This window comes from Dama dama, chromosome 21 (assembly GCF_033118175.1).
Source record: "Dama dama isolate Ldn47 chromosome 21, ASM3311817v1, whole genome shotgun sequence".
Lineage (NCBI taxonomy): Eukaryota > Metazoa > Chordata > Mammalia > Artiodactyla > Cervidae > Dama > Dama dama.
The window spans coordinates 8,592,985-8,616,463 of record NC_083701.1 but is presented as its reverse complement, the minus strand read 5'-3'; the positions used below and the strand labels follow the sequence as shown (position 1 = coordinate 8,616,463).

The 23,479-nt window shown below is 45.8% G+C and overlaps 1 long non-coding RNA gene across 1 annotated transcript; it reads left to right on the top strand.

The window, feature by feature from the left end:
- The first annotated feature begins 5,765 nt into the window (after nt 1-5,765).
- LOC133042256 (uncharacterized) lies at nt 5,766-21,881 on the top strand. The gene is made up of 4 exons (XR_009689456.1): nt 5,766-6,065; nt 9,507-9,781; nt 16,811-16,983; nt 21,497-21,881. It is a non-coding gene; the product is annotated as an uncharacterized LOC133042256 (long non-coding RNA).
- Nucleotides 21,882-23,479: the final 1,598 nt, after the last annotated feature.

Sequence of the window (23,479 nt, the reverse complement as noted above, 5' to 3'; positions counted from 1 at the left end):
AATCCATTACTGCTAGGGATGGACATTTCAGTTATTTCCAGTTTTTGCTATTAGAAATTGTGAGTGCACACTGCTGTATTTAAAATGGGTAACCAACAAGGACCTGCTGAATAGTACAGGGAACTCTGCTCAGTGTTAAGTGGCAGTTGGGATGGGAGGAGAGTTTGGGTGAGAGTGAATACACATATGTATATGGCTAAGTGTCTTTGCTTTCCATCTGAAATGATCACAACATTAATAGGCTACACCTCAATACAGAATAATTTTTTTTAAAAAGAAGTAAAAGAACTGAACTTGGACACAATAAAGTGACCACCAACTGGATTTATCACTCTATTAAGCTCAATGATCATTACTTTGTTGACCTAAAAAAAAAAAATAAAGAAATTGTGTTGATGTGGCCAACTCTGTACAGGTTTCTCGGAGCAATTGCAAGACCCCACAGAGTATCTACCCAGAGAGGAATTGCTGGGGCAGACTCATGCAATTCCTCAATGCTTTTCCATGATGCCAAATTGCCATCTACAGTGATTTTATCAAATGACACTCCCATCCAGCATTGGTTGGGGGCGGGGGCTGATTGGCCCACTTCCTGGCATCATTTGATTGTCAGACTTTAATTTTTGCTAATTTGGCAGATGTGAAATGACATCTCATTGTGGTTTTATTTTATGTTTCCCTGATGACTAGAGAGGTTGGGTGTCTTTTTGTATGTTGATGGCTCATTCATTTTCCCTCTTCTATTGAATAGAATCTGTTTTGCCCATTATTCTACTGAGTTGTTGGTTCTTATTGATTTGTAGTTTATTGCACATTCTGAAAAGTAATTCGTTGTCAATTTTCTATGTGCAAATATGTCTTCCTAATTCTGGCTTATCTTCGTACTCTTTATGGTCTCTCTTGATAAATTGAAGCTCTTAAATTTAATGTAGACAATTTTGTTGTTTTTTTCCCCTTTATTGTATGTGGTTGTTGTGCCTTGTTTAATAAATTGTTTTCTAGCTTGAGTCCATAAAACCATTCTTCTATGTCATCTTCTAAAATTGCTGTAGTTTTACCTTTAACCTTTATATTTCTAAGTTTAAGGTTAGTTGTTGGTCAGAACCAACAACTCAGTAGAATAATGGGCAAAGCAGATCCCATTCAATAGAAGAGGAAAAGTGAATGAGCTATCAACATACAAAAAGTCACCCAACCTCTATAGTTTTATCTTTAACCCTGAAGTCTCTAGGTCTTCTGGCTTTAATTTTTGTGTATAAGGTGACAAAGGGGTGCTAGTTAAAGTATTTTTCTATATGAATGGCCATGATCTTATATCACTCACTGAACATCTATCTACCTTTTCCCTGCTGAGGAGTTGTCAGGTTTTCATAGATGGCAGTGCCCTCCCTAAACTCTCCCTTTAGCCCTAGTGTCCATCCCTGTATCCACACCCGGCTATCTTCATTCCTAGAGCTTGAGATCAAGTCTAGATATCTGGTAAGTTATGTCACCAATTCATCTTTTGGAAAGTCTTGGCTATTTCTGTTTCTTTGCTTTTTCATTTACATTTTGTGACCAGCTTGTCAAGTTCCAGCAAAAAAATAAAAAATAAAACTATCATGATTTGAATCCTATAGTTCTCATCATTGTTCTCCTGAAATCTATGCACACGTATTTATTCACAGAATCCACATCTTACCATTAAAGCTTTTCACAGATACATAGCAGATTTCTTGAATGAGTGAATGATTGACGTCCTTCCTTCAGTTGAGGTTCACTTTTATATAAAGCCCCAAATTTATAGCACAATTCAGTTGTTCATCTTTTGAAAGGATCTTTCACTCCACAGAAGATGGGAGAGAACAGTCCCTGTCATTATTTCAGTGCTTACTATGTGCCACGTATGGTGCCAAGGAGAAGGACATAGCCATTCTGGACTCTTATGAAAAGTCAAGAACCCTAAGTGCTTTGAAAATAGGGCACTATTTTCCAAAACACAGGATTTGTAATCATCTTCTCAGGGCCATGTGGCTTGTGGAAGTCTCTTCCCCAGGCTTCTGTATGTGTGGGTTTCATGAGTAACTCCCCGAGCTGACCTACCTGACACCTTGTGTTTGAGAACAAGACACTGTTTTGTATTTGAGAACAAGACGTTCCAAAGGTAGAAGTTTCATTAAATGAAGGCTTACAATAGACCAAACACTTAGGCCCTTTTTAAACAACCACAAGTTAAAGAGGTATTCCCTTTCAGGAAGCTGGTGCTTGTTTTTGCCTACATAATCTTAGGAGAAAGCACACATGCAAACAATGTAAAGAAAGGGGGGTAACATTTATTTTTCTTAATTTACTCATAGAGGGATTTGAAAGGCAGGCTTATCCTTGAGCTGAAGGTACCAGAGCTTCACTTCTCCAGCTTGAATGCCCATCACATTTCTCCTTTGAGAACCATAGATTTGTTCTCAAACCTGTAGCCGAAACTCCAATATTTTGGCCACCTGATGGGAAGAGTTGACTCATTTTAAAAGACCCTGATGTTGGGAAAGATTAAAGGCAGGAGGAGAAGGGGACGACAGAGGATGAGATGGTTAGATGGCATCACCGACTCAGTGGACATGAGTTTGGGTAAACTCCAGGAGTTGATGATGGATAGGGAGGCCTGGTGTGCTGCAGTTCATGGGGTCGCAAAGAGTTGGACACGACTGAGTGACTGAACTGAACTGAAACCTGTATTACAAATAAGTTCATTTAGATAATTTTTTTAGACTTCACCTAAAATCTCTGATTTATCTCTGATCTACCTGATGCATCTGCATTTCCTGTTGAGATACAAAAGCATGTGTGCTATGTGTGCTAGATCGCTTCAGTCATGTCCGACTCTTTGCGACCCTATGGACTGTAACCCTCCAGGCTCCTCTCTCTGTGGGATTTTCCAGACAAGAATAGTGGAGTGGGTTGCCATGCCCACCTCCAGGGCATCTTCCTGATCCAGGGATCTACCCCACATCTCTTACATCTCTTGCTTTGGCAGGTGTTCTTTACCACTAGTGCCATCTGGGAAGACCATATTATAGTATGTTTATTCTCATCTCTAAAAAGGGTCATTGGTAGCAATATACACAAGGGTAAATTCATTCATTCTTTCATTTAGCCACCTATTATTTTTTAAGCTTCATCTATGTGTCAGGTTCTGCATCAAGCACGTGTGTGTTAGATGCTCACTTATGTCCAATTCTTTGCGACTGCGTGGACTGTAGCCCACCAGGCTCCTCCGTCCATGGAATTTTGCAGACAGAATACTAGACGGGGTTGCCATTTCCTCCTCCAGGGGATCTTACCGACTCAGGGATTGAACCTGGGTCTCTCGCGTTGTAGGCAGTCTCTTCACCATCTGAGCCACCAGGGAAGCACTTACATTCAATAGCTTACTTGTTAGAGTGAAGGGCTGTAGGTGAAGGTCCTTGGCCATCCTGCGGTTGCTGGTTTGATTCTGGCTCAAAGGAGAGGGGCTTCTTTTTGGGTTTTCCTGGTTGCTCAGACAGTAAAGAATCTGTCTGCAATGCAGGACACCTGGAGTCGGGAAGATCCCCTGGAAAAGGGAATGGCTACCCACTCTAGTATTCTTGCATGGAGAATTCAATGGACAGAAGACACTTTCATTTTTCACACTGAGTTGTGTGAATAGGCCTCATAAAGATAAACATTAAACATACGGAGAATTAAACTTGGAGTAAGACATGGCCTCTCAAGGAAGACTGTACAAACAGAAATTAAACTGATATGAAACAACTCTAGTGATTCATAGAAGCTGTAAGGGCCTAGAGGGGGAAATGTTTGCTTGCCCAGAGAAGGGTCTTCTTAGGTGGGGCATTGCCTTTGGGTCATGCAAGATCGGGAGTAGTTCACCAGATGAACAGGGTTTTTAGCTCAGGCTTCCCCTCTCCAAACAAGCTAAGAAAATGCAGGATAAAAAAGCAAGACAAGCAGCCTGGAGAGTCCTGTTTCTTTACTTCTGCATGAATTTTCCATGATGCTTATCAGACTAGGGCTCTACAGATGCTGATGCAGAGTAAACAAAATCTCCCACTGGAGTCTCCAAGGATCTTGTCTGTGGGGAGAAGGAGGGAGGAGGAAGGAGGATGACAGAGATGGGAGAAGGTGCTCAAGCCAAGGGCTGTCTAAAAAGTCATTATCAGCTTTTAAGTAAATTCTCAATTATAATTATCCTAATGACTTTAATAAGTCTGCAATTTGGAGCAGTGATGTTCTAATGTGTCAGCTGTCTTACACCTCAGTGAGAACCTCTGTTTCTTTTTTCCTTTGAAAGTCAACATTAGGAGGTAAATTCTACCAATTTCTCACTTCACAAGGGTTGGGACCTCGTATTGTATTTAATCCCAACTCAGTCACCGAGGTGCAGCTCACAGCCCATGATACCCAGAGCTTTCTCCCTGGACTCCACCAAATGTGGGCCTTAAATGACAGGAGCAGAGAATGTTCCAGTGGGAATAAATTATTGTGTTAGAGGTGGCTCTGGATTCAAATCCTGCCCCTGCCTCATAGCAGCTAGGTCACATTAGGAGAGTCAGTTCTTTTCATCGTGCCTCAGTTTTCTCATTGGCAAAATGGGGATGATTGCAATGCCCAGCTCACAGTATTGCAGGAATAAACCATCCTGTGTGCATAAAAATCCCTGTTTGCTATATAAGAGACTTTTCCCATTTTTGCTAAACTCCATTTTTTTTTTTCAGATGAGGAGAAAAAGATAAATTAGTTGTTCCATGTCACTTAGCAACAAAACTGGTCCACTGGTGAGCCAGCAGGATGTGGCCACAGGACCCCAGGAAGAGCTCTTTTGGGAGTCAGAAAGAGCTGGATCGAATCTTGGCTTGGCCCCCTGTCCTGTGTGACTTTCGGGTCACAGGGCTCTTTCACGTGCTTTCCCAGGACCTGAGAGCTCTTCCCCGTAGAATCTCATTTTTTCAAGACAGTTCTTCAAGCCTCTGCTCATCGTGCCTGTGCCATCTGATGTAGCTTATTGTCTGTCTTCTCCTGTCAGTACCTGCTTCCCTGGTGGCTCAGATGGTAAAGAATCTGCCTGTAGTGTGGGAGACCCAGCTTCAATCCCTGGGTTGGGAAGACTCCCTGGAGAAGGAAATGGCTACCCACTCCAGTATTCATGCCTGGAGAATCCCATGGACAGAGGAGCCTGGCAGGCTATAGCCCATGGGGCCGCAAAGGGCTGGACACAACTGAGTGACTAACAGTTCCTCCAGTTGGAAGGGAAGCTCTCCGGGAACAGAGAATTAGAGAATTATCTCTAATTCACTGCTGTGCTTCCACATCCTGGGTCAGCACATGGCATAGACAGGGTACATAACACTATTTGCTGCATAGAGGTTGAGCAAACATGTATTAATTTCTCTAAGCTTTCTGCCTCTTCCCAGGAAGAGAAACCGCACCCTCCTAGGGCTACATGCGGACAGCTTATGTTAAGCACCTAGCCTGGGACACAGTGTGTGGGAGAATGTCAGTCAACAGCTGTGATCATAATGATCCATCCCATTTGGATCCCCACGGCTGGGGCAAGACTTCAGAGCTGACCTTGCTGCTACAGCTCTTTGCCAACAGAGGACGATTTGAGTCAATGTTTCCCAAATCTGGCTGCGGATCAGAATCACCCGGGGAGCTTTGAAAAAACACAGCTGTCCAGGCAGTGCTGTGGTTGTTCTAAGCCAGATTTCTGGACTGGGTTGAGGAATCTGTGCATTTGAAATGTTGGAGTGGCCACTGCATTTCCGTTCAGGAGTTAGAAAGGATGTGGCTTTGGAGAGAGATGCTGTTATGCCAGCACTCCGTGGAGGGGTCATTTCATGATCATAAAAGCTTCTTGAACAGAGTAAGGACTCCATAGAAAAGTGAGGGAAGGGGAGTGAACTACTGAACAGAGGGAACTTGCTAGCAAGAAGCTGGCACCGCCTGCAGCCCCATTCCTGCCTGGGGGGAACGTTTCTGCAGGTGAAGCCCACGAAGATGATGTGATAATCGCATTTCTGCCTTTCAACATTGACAACGTTGTGTAGCAGGTAGGTAGGGAATGCTGGTGATACTGCGTTTCTGAGTGTTTAATCTTTTAATTACGACTCTTGGAGTTTTTACAGTGCAGTGCTAATAAGCCAATACATGGCCTCTTTCTTGAACTTAATTTTCGTGCGCGGAGTGTTTTCATAACTGTGACTCCCTGCAGTGCAAAATACTGGGGCCGAGAGTTAAACCCGTTGTGTAAACAAACTGAAGTCCTTCCACATTTACAATAAAACAAGTGTATGCCTAAGTCACTGGGCGGATATTTTCTTAGTAATTACCTAGGTTTGTGTTGTCCAGTCCTGTTGCCATTAGTCACATGGGGCTATATAAATTTAATTAAAAATTCCATTCCTCGGTTGCGCTAGCCAGATTTCAAGTGCATATTAGCCTTGGAGGGCCGGGGCTATGGTATTGAACAGCACAGACAGAGATCATTTCCACCATTTCAGAAGCTTCTAGAGAATAGGCCTGATGTACTTTTTCTAAGAGTATGTGTTTCAAGCAAATGACAGATAGCATTTGGAAATCTACCAGATCAAGTCTGTGCCCAATGAGTATTAATGACCTGAAAAGGGGTAGAATCAAAAAAGTGTGTCACTGAGCCTCCTTCCAAGTTTATTTTTAACTTTAAAAATTATCTTGGATATTTAAGAATAAGCTATAAATTATTGATAGGAAAGCATCAACAATTTGTTGAGCAAATAATTAAAGGAAAAGCAACTTTGGACAGATTTGGGAAGTTTTCTCCCCCAAGATGACTTGCCTTTTGCAGGAAGAGGGAAGCTGAGACCCTGAATCTCCATCACCTCCCACGTGAAGACGGTTGTTCTGCTCACAGCCCCTACTGGGGTGCCGGCAGAATGGGGAGCACACAGTTTTGGATTCTTATCTGCGCTGCTCTTCCCTAAGAATAACAGCCATACTGAAGTTGAGAACAATGATTTCCTGTACTCACACTTTCTCTCCACTTCCCCCATGAAAGATAAGCTGGGGTCTTCCAAGGAGAACAGCGCATAAGTGTGTGTTATGTGGCTTCAGTCACGTCTGACTCTTTGCAGCCCTGTAGAATATAGCCTGCCAGTCTCCTCTGTCCATGAGATTCTCCAGGCAGGAATACTGGAGTGGGTTGCCATTTCCTTCTCCAAGGGATCTTCCTGACCCAGGGATCAAACCTGCATCTCATTATATTTTCTGCATTAGCAGATGGGTGGCTCAGAAGTTAAAGCATCTGCCTGCAATGCAGGAGACCTGGGTTCAATCCCTGGGTTGGGAAGATCTCCTGGAGAAGGAAATGGCAACCCACTCCAGTATTCTTGCCTGGATAATCCCATGGAAGGAGGAGCCTGGTGGGCTACAGTCCATGGGGTCGCAGAGTCGGACACGACTGAGCGATTTCACTTTCACTTTCTTTACCACTAGTGCCATCTGGAAAACCAAGGAGGACAGTACACTGTGTATTTAAACCTCAGAACCTGGCACCAGTAAGACCTTGCTGTGTGACGTCAATGGAGTTATCTCACATCTCTGAGCTTCAGTTTTCTCATAAAATAGGGAAAATAATATGTTTATCTAATAGAGTTGTTTTAAGAGGAAAATGAGACAATACATGCCAAGCACTGAATACACCTCCCACCTCATAAAGCACACATAATGAATCGTTTGTTGTAATGTGCATATGTGCATTTGTGGGTCAGGCAGTCCTAGGCACCAGTCCCAGCTTTGCTATTCATCAACTGCTTGCTTCGCTACATCTATTAATGTGCTTTGTGTTGATTTCCTCATCCGTAAATTATGAATGCTGCTGTTTCTATGTCAGTTTGTTAGGAGGCGTAAATGGAACAAAAACAGGGAGGAGCAGTGACATGGCCTGACCCATCTTTAGGGCTCCATCAATGCTGTTGCTTCTCTTCATCCAAGAGGCATCCTTGGGTGCAGAACCTTTCTGCTTCCCAAGCTATTTCAGTTTCCTTGTTAAGGTCAAGACCTAGCTGGGCCGTATTCTAATGCAAGTGAATTTCCCTTCCACCAAGAACTGTGTTTTGTCCAAGCACCCTTTCTACCCCTTGGAGGATGCGGCAGAGGGGTAGATGCTGTATCAGAGGGTCCCTGGGTGGCTAAGAATACCTGTGTACTGCAGGCAGTTCTGTGGGAAGGAACAGAATATGTAAGTGGGTCTGGTTGCTTGATTCTTAACTTACTGTAAAAGACTCTGGCTTAGCATGAGGCTGGCTCCCTGCAGAGCTGGGCTTGCAGGCAGGTGGGAGGTACAACGGCAGGACAGCCCATAGCATGGCTGTTTTTCCTTTCACCCCTAGAAGACCAGCCCTCATGGGATTTTCATGATCCATTTGATGTCCTAACATCCCAGGCAAGCAGGCAAGCAGGCAGGGCATCTCCTAGCTCCACAGACCAGGGTGGGACACTGACCCTAGAAAGGAGGAAAACATTTCAGAAAGACATAGTTGCTCAGTGGTCAGGCTAGGATGAGGGCCCATGGCATTGGAATTCTGGTTTTGCTTTGCTTTTTTTTTTTCCTCCCATTTTAACTTCCTTTACACTGTTTTAGAGTTCTCTATTCTCTTCCATCTCTCCCACCCCCAACCCAGTCCAACCCAAGCTTTATTCACAGCACCTCTTTCTCCTCGAATGATTTTCATCTTCACAATGTAACTGAAAGAAATGTAATTGGATCAAAACAATTCTCTCTAAAAGCTTAATGACTAATATTTACCAGGTTTTAAAAGAAAAGTTTGGTTTATTCTACTAATCAGATCCCTGTATGGTGAATTTCAGATGAGACATTTAAAAGCACAGATCCTGTGTCTACGAGCATATCAGGAGGCATTGGTTTGCCACCTCTTGGCTGTGTCCTTGAGTTGGTGTCTTAAACCTGAGCCTCAGTCTTCTTGGGTATGAAATGGGGTCATTAAACCCTGTGTCTCCAGACAATCTTCCCAGCTCTAAGCTTCTGAGCCCCTTTGCAATGAAGGGATGCATTTGAAACTTACAGGAGGAGATTATCTTGGTCCATCCTCTTCCCTTCACTTGGCATACAATACTTCTGCATTTGGTCTTGGAGGCAGTTACAGATGCAGCGTGATCAGCATGATCAGTTGTTACACATTTTGTAACAACTCTGTCTGGGGAGTTCTGGGTGAGCAGATCCCAAGAGTCTTCCCTTATTAGAAATTCCTAAGAATTCTCCCTCTTTCTTTAGTCTCCTAGGGATCAACCTTTTATGGACCAGTTCCAGAGATTTTTCAGGAGACACAGGCGATGCAAGTTCCATCCCTGGGTTGGGAAGATTCCCCTGGAGAAGGAAATGGCAACCCACTCCACTATTCTTGCCTGGAGCATCCCACAAACAAGCAGCCTGGAGGGCTACAGTCCACAGGTTTACGGTCGACTGAGCGACTAACACTTTCCCTTTCTTTCCAAAGATTTTCTACTGTGAAATCGTGAACATTTGTCTCCAGACACCGTCCTTCTGCAAAGAGCCTGTGTGATTCCCCTCAAAGTCAGAAGACCTAGTGACTTTTGTGTCCAGAATTTCTTCAGGTTTTGCCCCCACCACAAATGAAAGCTTGAGGCATAGAAATCAGACTGTAATGGAAGACCAAACTACCTGTAATGGAGAGGAAGAAATACACATGAATTCTTCAGTCCTGCCATCCACCTGCATATGGATATGTCAGCCAGGGGCTAACGATCACAGGTCAGCACACTTCAAACATTCATTGAGTACTTCCCATGCTCAATGCATATTTGTAAATTGTTCCATGGTTTACAAAATACAGTTCATGCACTGAATTAGTCACAGTTCTGTGGCTGGCAAAAATGTAAGACCAGGTTGGTTAACTCAGTTTTCAGAAAAAGTGTGTGTATATGCACACACATGAGGGAGAGAGAGACAGAGATGGGGTGGGGGGGAGGGGTTGGTGCAGGGTGGGTAGAAGCCCGGAGTCCTTTGATTTAGTCAGGATCAATAAGCTGGGTAAGCAGAAATCGTCTCTAAGTCTTTCAAAGGGAGGGTATCTGTGACATTTAAGAAACATATATTTGGTCTCTGTCTCTGGTGCCTGACACAAAGCTCTGAATCCCTAGGATTTCCTGGGGTTTTGTTCTAATGAAGTATCTCTGGGTAGCTTCCTGGACAACTTCAGGATGGAGGCTGATCACAGAAAGACCAAGCCATGGGTAGTAGCTTGGAACTTTCAACCCCTTCCCCCTTCCTCTGGGAAGAGGGGAGGGAGTGTAGACTGAGTTAATAATTGATACGCCTGTGTGATGAAGCCTCTGTATACATCCCTAAACTATGGGACCCAGAGAGCATCTGGGCTGGTGAACATATCTGTGTGCTGGGAGACTGGTGTTTCTCAGCTCCATGGGCACAGAAGCTGCTGTCCTCAGGGCCCTCCCAGACCTCACAGTGTGTGCCTCTGTGTCTGGCTAGTTATCTGTATCCTTTAACGTGCATGCGGTGTTCAGCCGCTTCGGTTGTGTCGGACTCTCTGTGACCCACTGGACTGTAGCCTGTCAGGTTCCTGGGCCTTTGGGATTCTTCAGGCATGAGTACTCGAGTGGGTTGGCATGTCCTCCTCCAGGGGATCTTCCAGACCCAGGGATTGAACCCACATCTCCTGCATTGCAGGCGTATTCTATACTGCTAAGCCACCGGGGAAGCCTATATCCTTTAATATGTCCTTTATAATAAACCTTTCCATAAGTATTTCCTTACATTTTGTAAGCTGTTATAACAAATGACCAAATCTGGGGGAGTTGTGGAGCCCCTGATTTGTAGCTTAAGTTGGACAGAAATGATGGAAAACCTATGATTGGCATCTGGAGGGGGTGACAGTCTTGTGGGAATAAACCCTTCACCTATAGGGTCTGCACTCACTCTAAGCAGTGAGCATCAGAGTTGAGTTAACTTGTAGCACACTTAGTTGGTGTCCCCAGAGAACTGGAGAATCAGCTGGTGTGGAGGAACAGTTCAGTTCAGCTCAGTCCCGCAGTCGTGTCCAGCTATTTGTGACCCCATGGACTGCAGCATGCCAGGCTTCCCCGTCCATCACCAACTCCCAGATCTTACTCAAACTCATGTCCATTGAGTTGGTGATGCCATCCAGCCATCTCATCCTCTGTCGTCCCCTTCTCCTCCCGCCTTCAATCTTTCCCAGCATCAGGGTCTTTCCAAATGAATCAGTTCTTCACATCATGTGACCAAAGTATTGGAGCTTCAACTTCAACATCAGTCCTTCCAATGAATATTCAGGACTGATTTCCTTTAGGATGGACTAGTTGGATCTCCTTTCAGTCCAAGGGACTCTCAAGAGTCTTCTTCAACACCACAGTTCAAAAACATCAATTCTTCGGTGTTCAGCTTTCTTCATAGTCCAACTCTCACATCCACACATGATTACTGGAAAAACCATAGCCTTGACTAGACGGACCTTTGTTGGCAAAGTAATGTCTCTGCTTTTTAATAGCTGTCGAAGTTGGCCATACCTTTTCTTCCAAGGGGCAAGAGTCTTTTAATTTCATGGCTGCAGTCACCATCTGCAGTAATTTTGGAGCCCCCCCACCAAAAAATAAAGTCTCTCACTGCTTCCATTGTTTCCCCATCTATGCTATGAAATAATGGGAACAGATGCCATGATTTTAGTTTTCTGAATGTTGAGTTTTAAGCCAAATTTTTCACTCTCCTCTTCCAGTTTCCTCAAGAAAGGAGTGAATAGTGGCTTCTGGAATTTTTCACTCTCCTCTTTCACTTTCATCAAGAAAGGAGGAACATTGGCTTCTGATTAATTCTATGACCCAATTAGTTTGTGGGAGGATTCAGCTTGGTCAGTGAGAACTACCCCATCTCATTGAATAAGATTGTTCTGATATAAAAGATCATCAAGAACAACCAGTGCTATGTGGTAAAATGAGATCAAGATCTAATCTGTGAAATCTCAGCATGGAATGGGGGCCAGGGGAAAACTGTTTCTTGGGGGAAAAAGTTTTACCTTTTTGTGGATAAAGCATAGATATTCATACAGCAGCATATAAACAGCAAGGGTATAACTTTGGCATTAAAATCTCATGATGAGGAGGTAGAGACTAGGAACAAAATACATCTATATCTAAAAGGCTCATTAGAAGGCAATAGTGAAATGTCCCCTGGTCTCCCTGGAAAGCCTTCTGTTGCTCAGCAGACACACCCCTAAGGGATTGGGGGAGGAGCTGGGGTGACAGGACCTTAGTTAGCCTCTGGAGCCTGGCAGGCTACAGTCCACGGGGTCCCAAAGAGTTGGACACGATTTAGCAATAAACAACTGAGGGACGCACCAGGTCTGTTGGGCCTGGCTTGGGTTTTGGAATTAGATTGAAGCGGCTTAGCATCCGAGCTCTATTATCTCCTAAGCACATGACCTTGGGACACTGCTTTACTTCTCTGGACCTCAGTTTCTTTAACTCCACCTTGAGGGAGGTGATTTCTCTTAGAAGATGCACTCTCTCGGAAGAGTTCAGAGCAGTAAAGCCTACAGGCCGCAGTAACTGGCCCACCTTCGCTGCTCCATGACTGGAGCTCACACCAGCCCTATTTCATTCGAGACTTGGGTCTTGGAGTCTTTTTCTCCAACCCTGATTTTCACTTCATGTCCTCGCCCATCCCCTGACCCTTCCTCGTCTCCCTGCTCAGGTGCTGTCCCTGGATTGGACTGTCCTTCAGTGATTGAGACCCCCCTCCCGGTACTCACCGAGTGTGCCACCCGCTCTGGATGCCTTCTGAGGGCGGACCGGCCCGTCTTGTCTGTCTCTGGGCCTGTCCGCTCGTCACCTGCCTTAGCGTCAAGGCCATCAGCAGCCAGTACCAAGCCCCGCTCATGTGAAGGGTCATCCTGGGTGCTCGGGGATGGACCTTCCTGCCTGGGCAGCCTCAGAGCCTGAGGCTGCAGAGCTGACATCTGGCTCCTAACCCACGGGGAATGACACTCCTGTCTCCCTCCTCTGCCCTGGGGCCGACCTCCCTCGTGGTTATGAATGGGTGGCTGAGAAAGGATGCCCTGGCATCACGCTCGGCAAACACTCAAGAGTAGCCTCCTTTTCAGATGCCGGCTTTGTCTCCGTTCACCCCCAGCCCTGCTTCTCAGCCCCTTGGGGTTTGTTCTTATCCATTCACTCATTCATTCATCCACTCACTCATCTAGTCACTCAGCAAACATTTGTTTTCTGACTTTTAAAGGAGTTTTATTCATTTTTTCAAACTTTTTATTTCATGTGGGTATAGCCAATTAACAGGGTTGCGACAGTTTCTGGTGAACAGCAAAGGGACACAGAGAGTGCATTGGACACAGATTGTGCCCAATCTCCCTAAAGTCCCTCCCATCTAGGCTTGCACATGACACTGAGCAGTGACCCTGTGCTTGCAGTAGGTCCTTGTTGGTTATCCATTTTAAATATAGCAGTGTGTACATGTTCATCCCAGACTCCTTAACTCTCCTTTTCCTCCATTCTCCCCTCCCCCAATTCTGGCAAACATAAACTCGGAATATAAAAAGAAATGATACAAATGAACTTGCAAAACAGAAAGACTCACAGATTTTGCGAATGAGTAAACATTTATTAACTTCCTACTATATTGGTTTTCTGGGGCTGTCGAAACCAAACACCACAAAAATAAGTGGCTTATAATAACAAAAAGGTATTCTCTCACAGTTCTGGAGGCTGGAAGTCCAAAATCAAGGTGTGGGCAGGGCTGTGGTCCCTCTGAAGGCTCCGGGCAAGAATTGTTCCTTGACCCTTGGTTGCTGGTAATCCCTAGGACCTTTGACCTGTCAATGCATCCCATGGATGTCTGCCTCCACCCTCACACAGCTGTCTTCCCTGTGTGTCCCTCTGTCTCTTAAAACCAATTGTTTCTCTCTGTGTGTCTGTGTTCAATGCTTTTCATTTTATGAGGACACAAGCTGTTAAATTGGGGTCCCCTCTAAGCCAGTATGACCCCATCTCAACATGATTATATCTAGCAAGATCCTATTTTTAAGTAAGGGCATCTTCATGTACACAGGCAGAGGAATCAGGAAGTTCAGATAACTTTATAGGAACACAAGTCAACCCAACTCTGTGCTAAGCACCACTGCCCGATTCTTGGTGTTGGCTTGATGAGTCCACACCTTCAAGGAGCTTTCAGGACCTCAGGGGTCATCAAACGAATTCTTTGATTTCCCTGGTTATAATTCTCAGGCATAGCCGCATGGAACTTGAACTTTCTCTTTTCTCTAGAGCTAAATTTCCCGGGGCATTTTATTTTACTTTATATTTTCAATCACCACAATATCTGTGTCTAATCCCTAGGAAACAGAAAGTTTAGCTCAGTAGGATGTCTGTGCAAATATCTGCCTGGTGAGATGGAGCTACTTGCTCAGGGTTAAATAAGAAAAAATGGGGAAAGGAATTGAATTAAAGGGAGCAAGAATAATCACCTGTCTCAGGTTCTCTTAGGGGGAAAAAAAACAATTTCAATCATTTTCAGGGGAATCTCTCTCCCAACTCAACAACTCTACTCATTTTCCCTCTTGACTCTGGCAGATTCAGCAGCTTTTCAGAAAAATGAGTTACAGGAATGAGTGGCAAACTTTCTTTTACTGAAAGGGCCAGAGAGTTAATATTTTCAGCTTTGGGGCCACAGAGGTTTGGTCACCACCGCAGAACTAAGCATTAATTCTGCTGGGGTGAGTGAGAAAGCAGCCCCAGGCTGCTTCTAGGGCATCACCCTAGAGGGGCCCAGCCCAGCCATCCTAGGGCTGGACTTTTTCTCTTCCAGGCTCAAGGTTTACTTCTTCTCCCTTTTCAGGTCACCCTCATCGTGTGGGATATTGACTTCAGATAGGAAAAGCAGAATGAGAGAGTGTGGTTCACCTTCTACCTTGGAAACTCACCGGGAGGGAAATGTGATTGGCTTCTGGGGGACATGAGCTTCTGTGGAACAGGGGAGATTGCATGTTGCCCTCATGGGCTTGCTGTCAATGGGAAATAGAAGCTATTTGCCCCCATGGTGCCTGGCCCTCGGCTGGTCCTGCAGCATCCCTCATACTGGTGCAGGCCTGAGGCATCCTAGTGCAATAGGTGTGTGAGGCACCTGCAGTGCCCGCTGATGCTGCACCCACCTGGTCTGGGGTGGTCCACCACTTCTGTCTCATGACAGATGCCTGCTCACCTTTTCCAGCCTGATGACTTTCTGGTTGTGACCCAGCTTGTGATGGGTGGTTCCAGCCAGACAATCACGTGATGTCTCCTGGCCATCATTCAGTCTTGACTGGACACCAGCAATACCCAGGGCTTATTTTCAACAGATATAAGGCTCTCCTGTAAATGACATGACCTTGGGCTAAACATCAGTGTCCTTCTGGGACCCATCCCTGGAGCACATCACACACTCCAAAGGGCATCTCTTCTCATCACTGATACCTCCAGCAGCGTCAGGTTTGTTGAGTCGCCTGGTCCATCAGGCAGCTTCTGGCCCTGCAGCCTGAACCTACCACAGACCCCTCTGAGCTCTGGTGCCCAGTCAAAGCTGGCAGCTTGTCATGTCATTCCATCTACATGTCTAAGTATTATCCTGCATGTGCCAAGTGCTCCTATAAAAACCTGGAGAGGCCAATCAGACGCTGTGCATCCCTGTTTGGGGAGGGAGATGGAAAACGAAATAATTTCCCTTTTACTTTGAAGATGACGTCCAGGCATGCCCCTAGCCACCACTGAAGCCCTGAACAGTCTCTGTATGTGACAGAGCTTGAATCTCCTAGGGTTTCTCTGTCACCCTCTGATAATTGTGTGGATGGAGGAGCCTGGCAGGGTGCAGTCCATGGGGTCACAAAGAGTCGGACATGACTGAGGGACACTTTCGCTTTCACTGAGGTCTCCATTGTGCCAGCCACCTCTTGCTCACTGGCCCGACCAGCCAACATAATATGTCGAAGTGAAGTTCTGTGTCCTGTCTGACTCTTCCTGGTCTTTTCTGACAATATTGTGAAAACAGACAGGAGAGTCGAAGTGTGTACTGTTGCCCATTTCAAGAGAATGCTAACTGTTTCAGATCGTTTATTCTTCCTGGATGCAACAGACATATTTGCCAAATCAGTGTCAGGGTACTGAGCCCTGACGCTGTTTTAATTGTTAAATACGACAACTGGGGTGTGGGCTGCCATCCTGGCTTCCATTTGGTGAGCTTGTGATAGCTGAGAGTTGTCCTCCGTGATCGGTCTGGTTTCCGCAGGGGTGACAGAGTGAATTGAATAGAAATATGGCTACTATCCAGGCTCCCCGAATCCTTAGATCCTTAAGAAAGGGTGCTTTTCTCCTTCATCCCCATTAATGGGGGTGGGAATTCTAGAAATTTGTACTTGGTCTCCCCCACTATGATAGCTCTTACCTCCCAAGCCAATGTGGAGCTTGGGATACATAACCATACACTGACTACTCCTTTAGAACATGTGTTTCCAATCTTCCCCTCTTTGACCTGTAGGTGTTACACAATTTTGGTATTTATCCCATGGGTAGATCCAAGATTTTACAAAAGGATGTGTGTGAGTCTTACCGATGGCCTTGGCACCCAGGTGTCAAGAAGGCTCTGGAGAAGGTTTTGATGTCACAAGGGATCAATACTCATGAGATTGTCCAAAAGGTCCTCAGATGGCCCACATCTCCCACAGAGCTCCTGTATCCATCCTGATGATGCTCACTCTTCTTTTCCTAGGATGTCGGTTGCTATGGTGACAAAGAATGAACTGCGAGGGTCCATGAAAATAGGTTAATTGGGAAGAAGGCATTTTAACCAATATAAACTGTTTTCCAAGTGATTCCTTTCAATAAATCTGAAGAGTTACATCACATCACCAATAAAGGTCGTCATGGAGTCACCAGAGGCAGGTGAACAACAAAGGACTGGGTGAGGGGAGGGATAACTTGAGAGACTGGGATTGATATATACACATACTACTATATATATAATGGGACCTCCCGGGGGGGGGGCGGGGAATAAAGAATATGCCTGCAATGCAGGAGACCTGGATTTGATCCCTGGGTCGGGAAGATCCCTTGGAGAAAGAAATGGCAATCCACTCCAGGATCTTGCCTAGGAAATCCCATGGACTTTAGAAGAATCTGGTGGACTACTGTGAATGGGGTCTCAAAGTTTCGGACATGACTGAGAGACTAACACTTTGCTATAAAATAGATAATCAACAAGGACCTACTGTTTAACACAGGGAACTCTACTCAATCCTCTGTAGTGACCTATATGGGTAAAGAATCTTAAAAAGTAGTGAATATATGTGTATGTGTAACAGATGCGCCTTGTTGTACACCTGAAACTGACACAGCATTGTAAATCAAAGTGAAAGGCTCTCAGTCGTGTCCAACTCTTTGCGACCCCATGGACTATACAGCCCATGGAATTCTCCAGGCCAGAATACTGGAATGGGTAGCCCTTCCCTTCTCCAGGGGATCTTCCCAAACCAGGGATCAAACCCAGGTCTCCCACACTGCATTCAGATTCTTTACCAGCTGAGCCACCAGGCTATACGCCAATAATTTTTTTTTGTTGTTGAATCATTAAAAAAAGACTGTGGGGGATACTTTCGCCTCTGTCTTCGCTTGGCTATCCTGGTTAAACCCTTGGATCCTGGGCCAGGAGGAGATTCTAGGTAGAGGAGAGAAGAACTGGCAACAGTTAACTCCTTTAAGAGTAAGCAGTCTTTTGAAAATTGTTAAGTAAATTAGTGCCTACTAATCCCTTTATCCCCAAAGTGAAACTGATGCGAGGCTGTCTCACAGGTAGAAGAACAGAGGCTCAGAGAAACACAGTGAGTTGCCCAAGGCCATGTGGTGGGGGTGGGGGATCGGGGGGCATGATGCTGGGGCCAGTCCCCAGGTCCCCAGGCTTGTGGGCACCTGTCTGACCAGCAGAGCATCTCACAGGCAGCTTCGGGCCAGAGTCAGGACCAGAAGCCTTTCACCTTGGCATTGCTCTTTTCCCTGCAATGTGAAAGCAGTGAGGGCAGCACCTGATGCTCTCCTTAGCAGAATCCTGAGCTGAGGAGGAAAGAGCGAGCCAGCGCCAGCCCACTCTGGCTTCAGAGAGCATAGTGTGCTGTCTGTCTCAGGGCTCAGGAGGGAGCCTGCCCAAGAGCAGGAAGCCTACGGGAGCAGCGTGGGGGGTCCCCGGGCAAGGTGAGCTAGGGATGGTCCAGCTGGGCTGACCTGGCTGCTGGGTCACTAAGCCCACCTGGGCCACTCAGTCTCCTCCTAGACGCCACTCTGGCGAGGATGAAAGATGGAAGGGATGGCTGATCCAGAAAATGGCAGAGGCCCAGAGAGAGGAGTGGCCGGGCCAAGGCCACAGAATATGTTAGCCACTTAAGTGGGGTTAGAAGCCTGTCTCCAGGTTCCCAGCTCAAGTGCATTCCCACTGCAGCCCTGCGCCACTCAGAGAGCCTCGGTTGTCCTCTCATCCCACCCTCCCCTCCCTTTGCTGGGGCAGCAGCCAACTGTGGGCACTGTGCCAGCCTCCATCGGCCTCTTCCCCATCATCCCCCCGGCCCTGTCCTCCTCCTGCGGGAGGTTCTGCTGACAGTTGCCCGGGAGGGAACCAATGCTCACCCCTCACTCCTCTCCTGCGTTCTATCCAGTTGTAATCAAACCCTGGCAGCTTGCATGCAGAGACGTCCTGCGTGGTTACAGGTTCACACCTCATCCTCTGTCCCCCACAGTGACCTCAGTCCACCTCACCTGGCTGGCTTCCTCCCTCCATTCTCACCCTCCTTTCAGCTGCCAGACACCAGCCTTTCATCTACACACACACTCATTCGTTTAATGTGGTAGCCTGAGGATCTGCTATGTGTTGGGCGCTTTGTGAGGCTTCGTAGATGAGGCTGTGAATAACATGGACAAACCTTGTCCTTCTGAAGCTTATATCCCAAAGGTAAGGGGACAGACAATGAACAAATAAACAAGCAAAGGAATATAGTAGGACATAATGATAAAAACAGGCTTCCCAGGTGGTGCTAGTGGTAAAGAACCCACCTGCCAATGAGGGAGATATAAGAGATGTGGGTTCCATCCCTGGATCGGGAAGACCCCCCTGGAGGAGGGCATGGTAACCTACTCCATTATTCTTGCCTGGAGAATTCCATGGACAGAGAAGCCTGGCGGGCTACAGTCCATGGGGTCACAAATAGTTGGACATGACTGAGCTACTAAACAACAATGAAAATAATGCATATTCATGAAGAATTTGCTCATTTCATATGATCTTTCATTGGATTTTTTTCCTTACAGCAGTCTTGTAAAATAAGCAGGAACACACACACACACACACACACACACACACACACACACACACATTTCTAAATATACCAGGATACTTTCAGAAAGGGGGCAGAGACACTGCAGAGAGGGCAGTTGCCATGTCAGTTGCAAAATTATAAAAGTTCATCTGTCTCTTAAATAACAGTGCAGAGCTAAGTGTTCTCAGGCAGTCTACTGTCCTGGAGAGCTGGCGCTTGTCTCTGTCTAGAACAGCTGCTCCACTTTTACCTGGAGGAGAAGGAGGAGGGCAGATTGTACCCCTTCCTTTTAGAGGTTCAGCCTATGGATTTCATGGCACCGCTGCTCACACCCCACTGGCCGGAGAATAACCACACGGCCTTTCCTGCTGGCTACTTGTTGGGGAAAAAGGGTGTTTGTAGCTGAGTGGCCATGTTCCTGTTGCAGGAAGGGGGACCCCTTCCGGGGCCTGAAACTGGGCTCTTGTCTAACACTCAGAAATGAATTGTCCGAGGAGACACATGTGCTGACAAGGCAAGAGATTTTATTGGGAAGGGTGCCCGGGTGGAGAGCAGTAGGTAAGGGAACCCAGGAGAACAGCTCTGCCTCATGGCTCACAGTCTTGGGTTTTGTGGGGATGGGATTAGTTTCCGGGTGGTCTTTGGCCAATCATTCTAATTCAGAGTCTTTCCTGGTGGCGCACGCATCGCTCAGCCAAGATGGATGCTAGCGAGAGGGATTCTGGGAAGTGAACGGACACGCGGTGTCTCCTTTCACCTTTCCTGAACTCTTCTGGTTGGTGGTGGCTTATTAATTCTGTATTCCTTATCAGGACCTCCTGTCATAAAACAACTCATGCAAATGGTTACTATGGTGCCTGGCCAGGGTGGGTGGTTTCAGTCAGTGTGCTTCCCCTAACATTCCTAGCTACAACTCGGAGCTGCCTGCTACTAAAATAAAATGGGGATGGATGTCAGGGAGTGGTTAGTCTCTGCCACACTCATTGTCCCTGTGCCCGCATTTAACTTAGAACTTGACCTCAGCATGATGCCGAATCTCCCAAATTGCCAGTCTGACTGCCAGCGTCCCAAAGGGTGAAGAGTGTAAAAAGTATTAATCGCTCGGTCATGTCTGACCCTATGGACTGTAGCCTGCCAGGCTCCTCTGTCCATGGAATTCTCCAGGTAAGAATGCTGGAGTGGGTAATCATTCCCTTCTCCAGGGGATCTTCCTGACCCAGGGATCGAACCCAGGTGTCCTACATCGCAGGCAGATTCTTTACTGTCTGAGCCACCGGGGAAGCCCCAGAATGAAACCTGGACACCCTAAGTGCTAACGGCCCATGTGACACCCCAAGAAAGCCCTGGAACTCCAATGATTTCAGGCACAGTGACTCCACAGGAAAAAGCTCTGCCATTCACAGGCAGTATGTGTCCAGATCAGGGACCCTCACAATAACTTAACGGTTATGATGGATCAGGGAAAAAAAAGAAACACTCAACTTCCAAGGTGTCAAAGTTGAATTTAGGAAAGCTTTCCAAAATTTGCTCTGACACTCTCTGAAACTGCGGCTCATCCAACAAGAAAATGGTAACACTTTGCCACAGTATCCACTGAGCCTCCTAGTCTAGGCAAAAATAGCTACCCCCTCATTCTGTTTTATACATTTGTGTATCCAAATATTCTTTTTTATTTATTTTTTATTTTATTTTTTTTGGCTATGTAGCATGTGGGATCTTAGTTCCTCGATCAGGGATCAAATCCGTGCCCCTTCTATTGGAAGTTCGGAGTCTTAATCACTGAGCCACCAGGGAAGTCCCCAACAATATTCTTTATGAAAAAACAAATATTCAGAAAGAATTCTCACCACCCTCCCCATTCCCTTCATTCATATATTTAATCTGTGATTTGTTTGAAGATTGTTGTACATTCCTACAGGAATTGCCTGCATGTTTATTAAGAACTTCTTTTAAAATTGAATACAATTTGTCAAATACAAGTTTTACTATTTTTCTTGCAAAAAAAGCCAGAAAATGACTCTCTTCTAGAAATCCCATACCTCACCCATGTTTTTGTTTTAAACTTGTATCTTACCCTCTCTTTTCTGTGGCTGCAGATCCAGTGTGAGACCCTCACAGTGTCCTGGCCTTGGAGTATTTTGGGGGAAAGAAGAGATGTCTGAATAGCCTGTCCGTATCCATCAACAAAGACTGCAAACAATTTTTGACGAGAACACTTTCCAAGCTGTTCATGTACATACAAACTCTGTACTAAGATGACAGGTCAGGTGCAATGGAAAGCGAATCTGGAAACAATGGAAACACTGGATTTGTAGAATACAGAAGAAAAAGAGGGGGAGAAGGAATAAATTTTACCTAACTGTCCTCTGCACATTTTCCCAGATGAGCCTCCGAGGAGTCAGGGATCAGGACACCTCGGACTTAAACCATTAAGCCGCATGGTAGCACCAAACCAGGATGCCTCCCTCTTCCACATTCCTCCGGATGTGCCTCCAGGGATGTTATTTAGGAAATCAGTGGATTCGTAGAAGAGAGACTTGGCACACAGACTTAAGAAATTCTTCCTAGGGGAATGTGATTCTTTTGATTATACAGGGAGATGCAAAAATGCATATGAATAGAAGATTTTATTGCTTGATTTGAGCATTATATTTCATTAACCTAGTAGGTATGTTTTTTCATACCCATTACCCCTGGTTAAAAGAGAGGGTCAGAATGTATTTCGACTTTGCCAGGGGAGGAGATTCAGAATGGTGTGCTACAAACACCTGCATCTCACTGGCTCTCTGAAAGTTCCAGGCTCCCACGTGGTGGTCACTTTTTGCCATGTCCGCAGATCTTGCAGGACACAGTGGAGTGCTTGAGTGCAGAAACCACCTCTGATGTGACTCTTTGTCCAGCACATTGTCAAGCATAAGATCCGTGCTCAGCAACCATCCTTAAAAAAAAAGAAAAAGATTAATTAATTAATTTGGTTGTGCAGAATCTTAGTTGCAGCATATGGGTCTTCTAGCTGAGGCATCCAGGTTCTTTAGTTGTAACATGCAAACCCTTAGTTGTAGTGTGTGGGCTCCTAGTTCCCCAACCAGCAATTGAACCCAGGCTTCCTGCTTTGGGAGTGTAGAGTCTTAACTACTGGACCACTGGGGAAGTCCTGCTCAATAACTGTCTTGACTTATATTTTCTGCTTTTGATTCTGGTTGCTGTGTTCGCCCCCTGCCCTGCGCTATCCCTAGAGAAGAAACAGGCTTTTTGTCCTTCCTTGTAAAGTTCATACCTCCTCATTCACCAAAACCCATTCCCGGTGTCCAGAGTAATTGCTTTGTCTCTGAGGATGGCCTGTGACCTTGCAGAGGCAGGATTCCCTGCAGAGGCCCAGCTCCTGTCTGCCACCTGTGAGAAGGGCCATGAGCTGGTTGAGTTCCATCCTGACCTAATAGGTTTCTGTGTGATCGGCCCATGAAATGGATGGACAGACAGGTTGGAAAATGCTGCAGAATGAATGGTCCTTGATAACTCAAACTGGAGCCGGAGCCAGAGTCTGCAGAAAAATGTATCACCAAAAACAACAGCACCAGGACTTGGGGAGAGGTTCAGGTGCTGGCTTTTGGGCTGAGAGCTCTGTGTTAAGCTCTCCCATCCCTGCAGAAAGATGCCTGCAGTCATAGAAGATACGGGAAGTGATCCTGAGTTACGATGGAGACAAGCCCTGGAGCCGGGGTAACTCGGGCTCAGCTCTGACCGCTCCACTTACCTGATGGACTTTAAGAAAGCTGCCTGAAGATGAATGGATAAGGAAGTTGTGGTACATACCCACAATGGAATATTACTCAGCTATAGAAAGGAATGCATTTGAGTCAGTTCTAATGAGGTGGATGAACCTAAAACCTATTATACAGAGTGAAGTAAGTCAGAAAGAAAAAGACAAATACCATATAATAACACATATATATGGAATCTAGAAAGATGGTACTGATGATCCTATGTGCAGGGCGCAAAGGTGACACGTGTGTAAAATAGACAGCCAGTGTGAGCTTGATACATGATGCAGGGTACCCAAAGCCAATGCTCTGGGACAA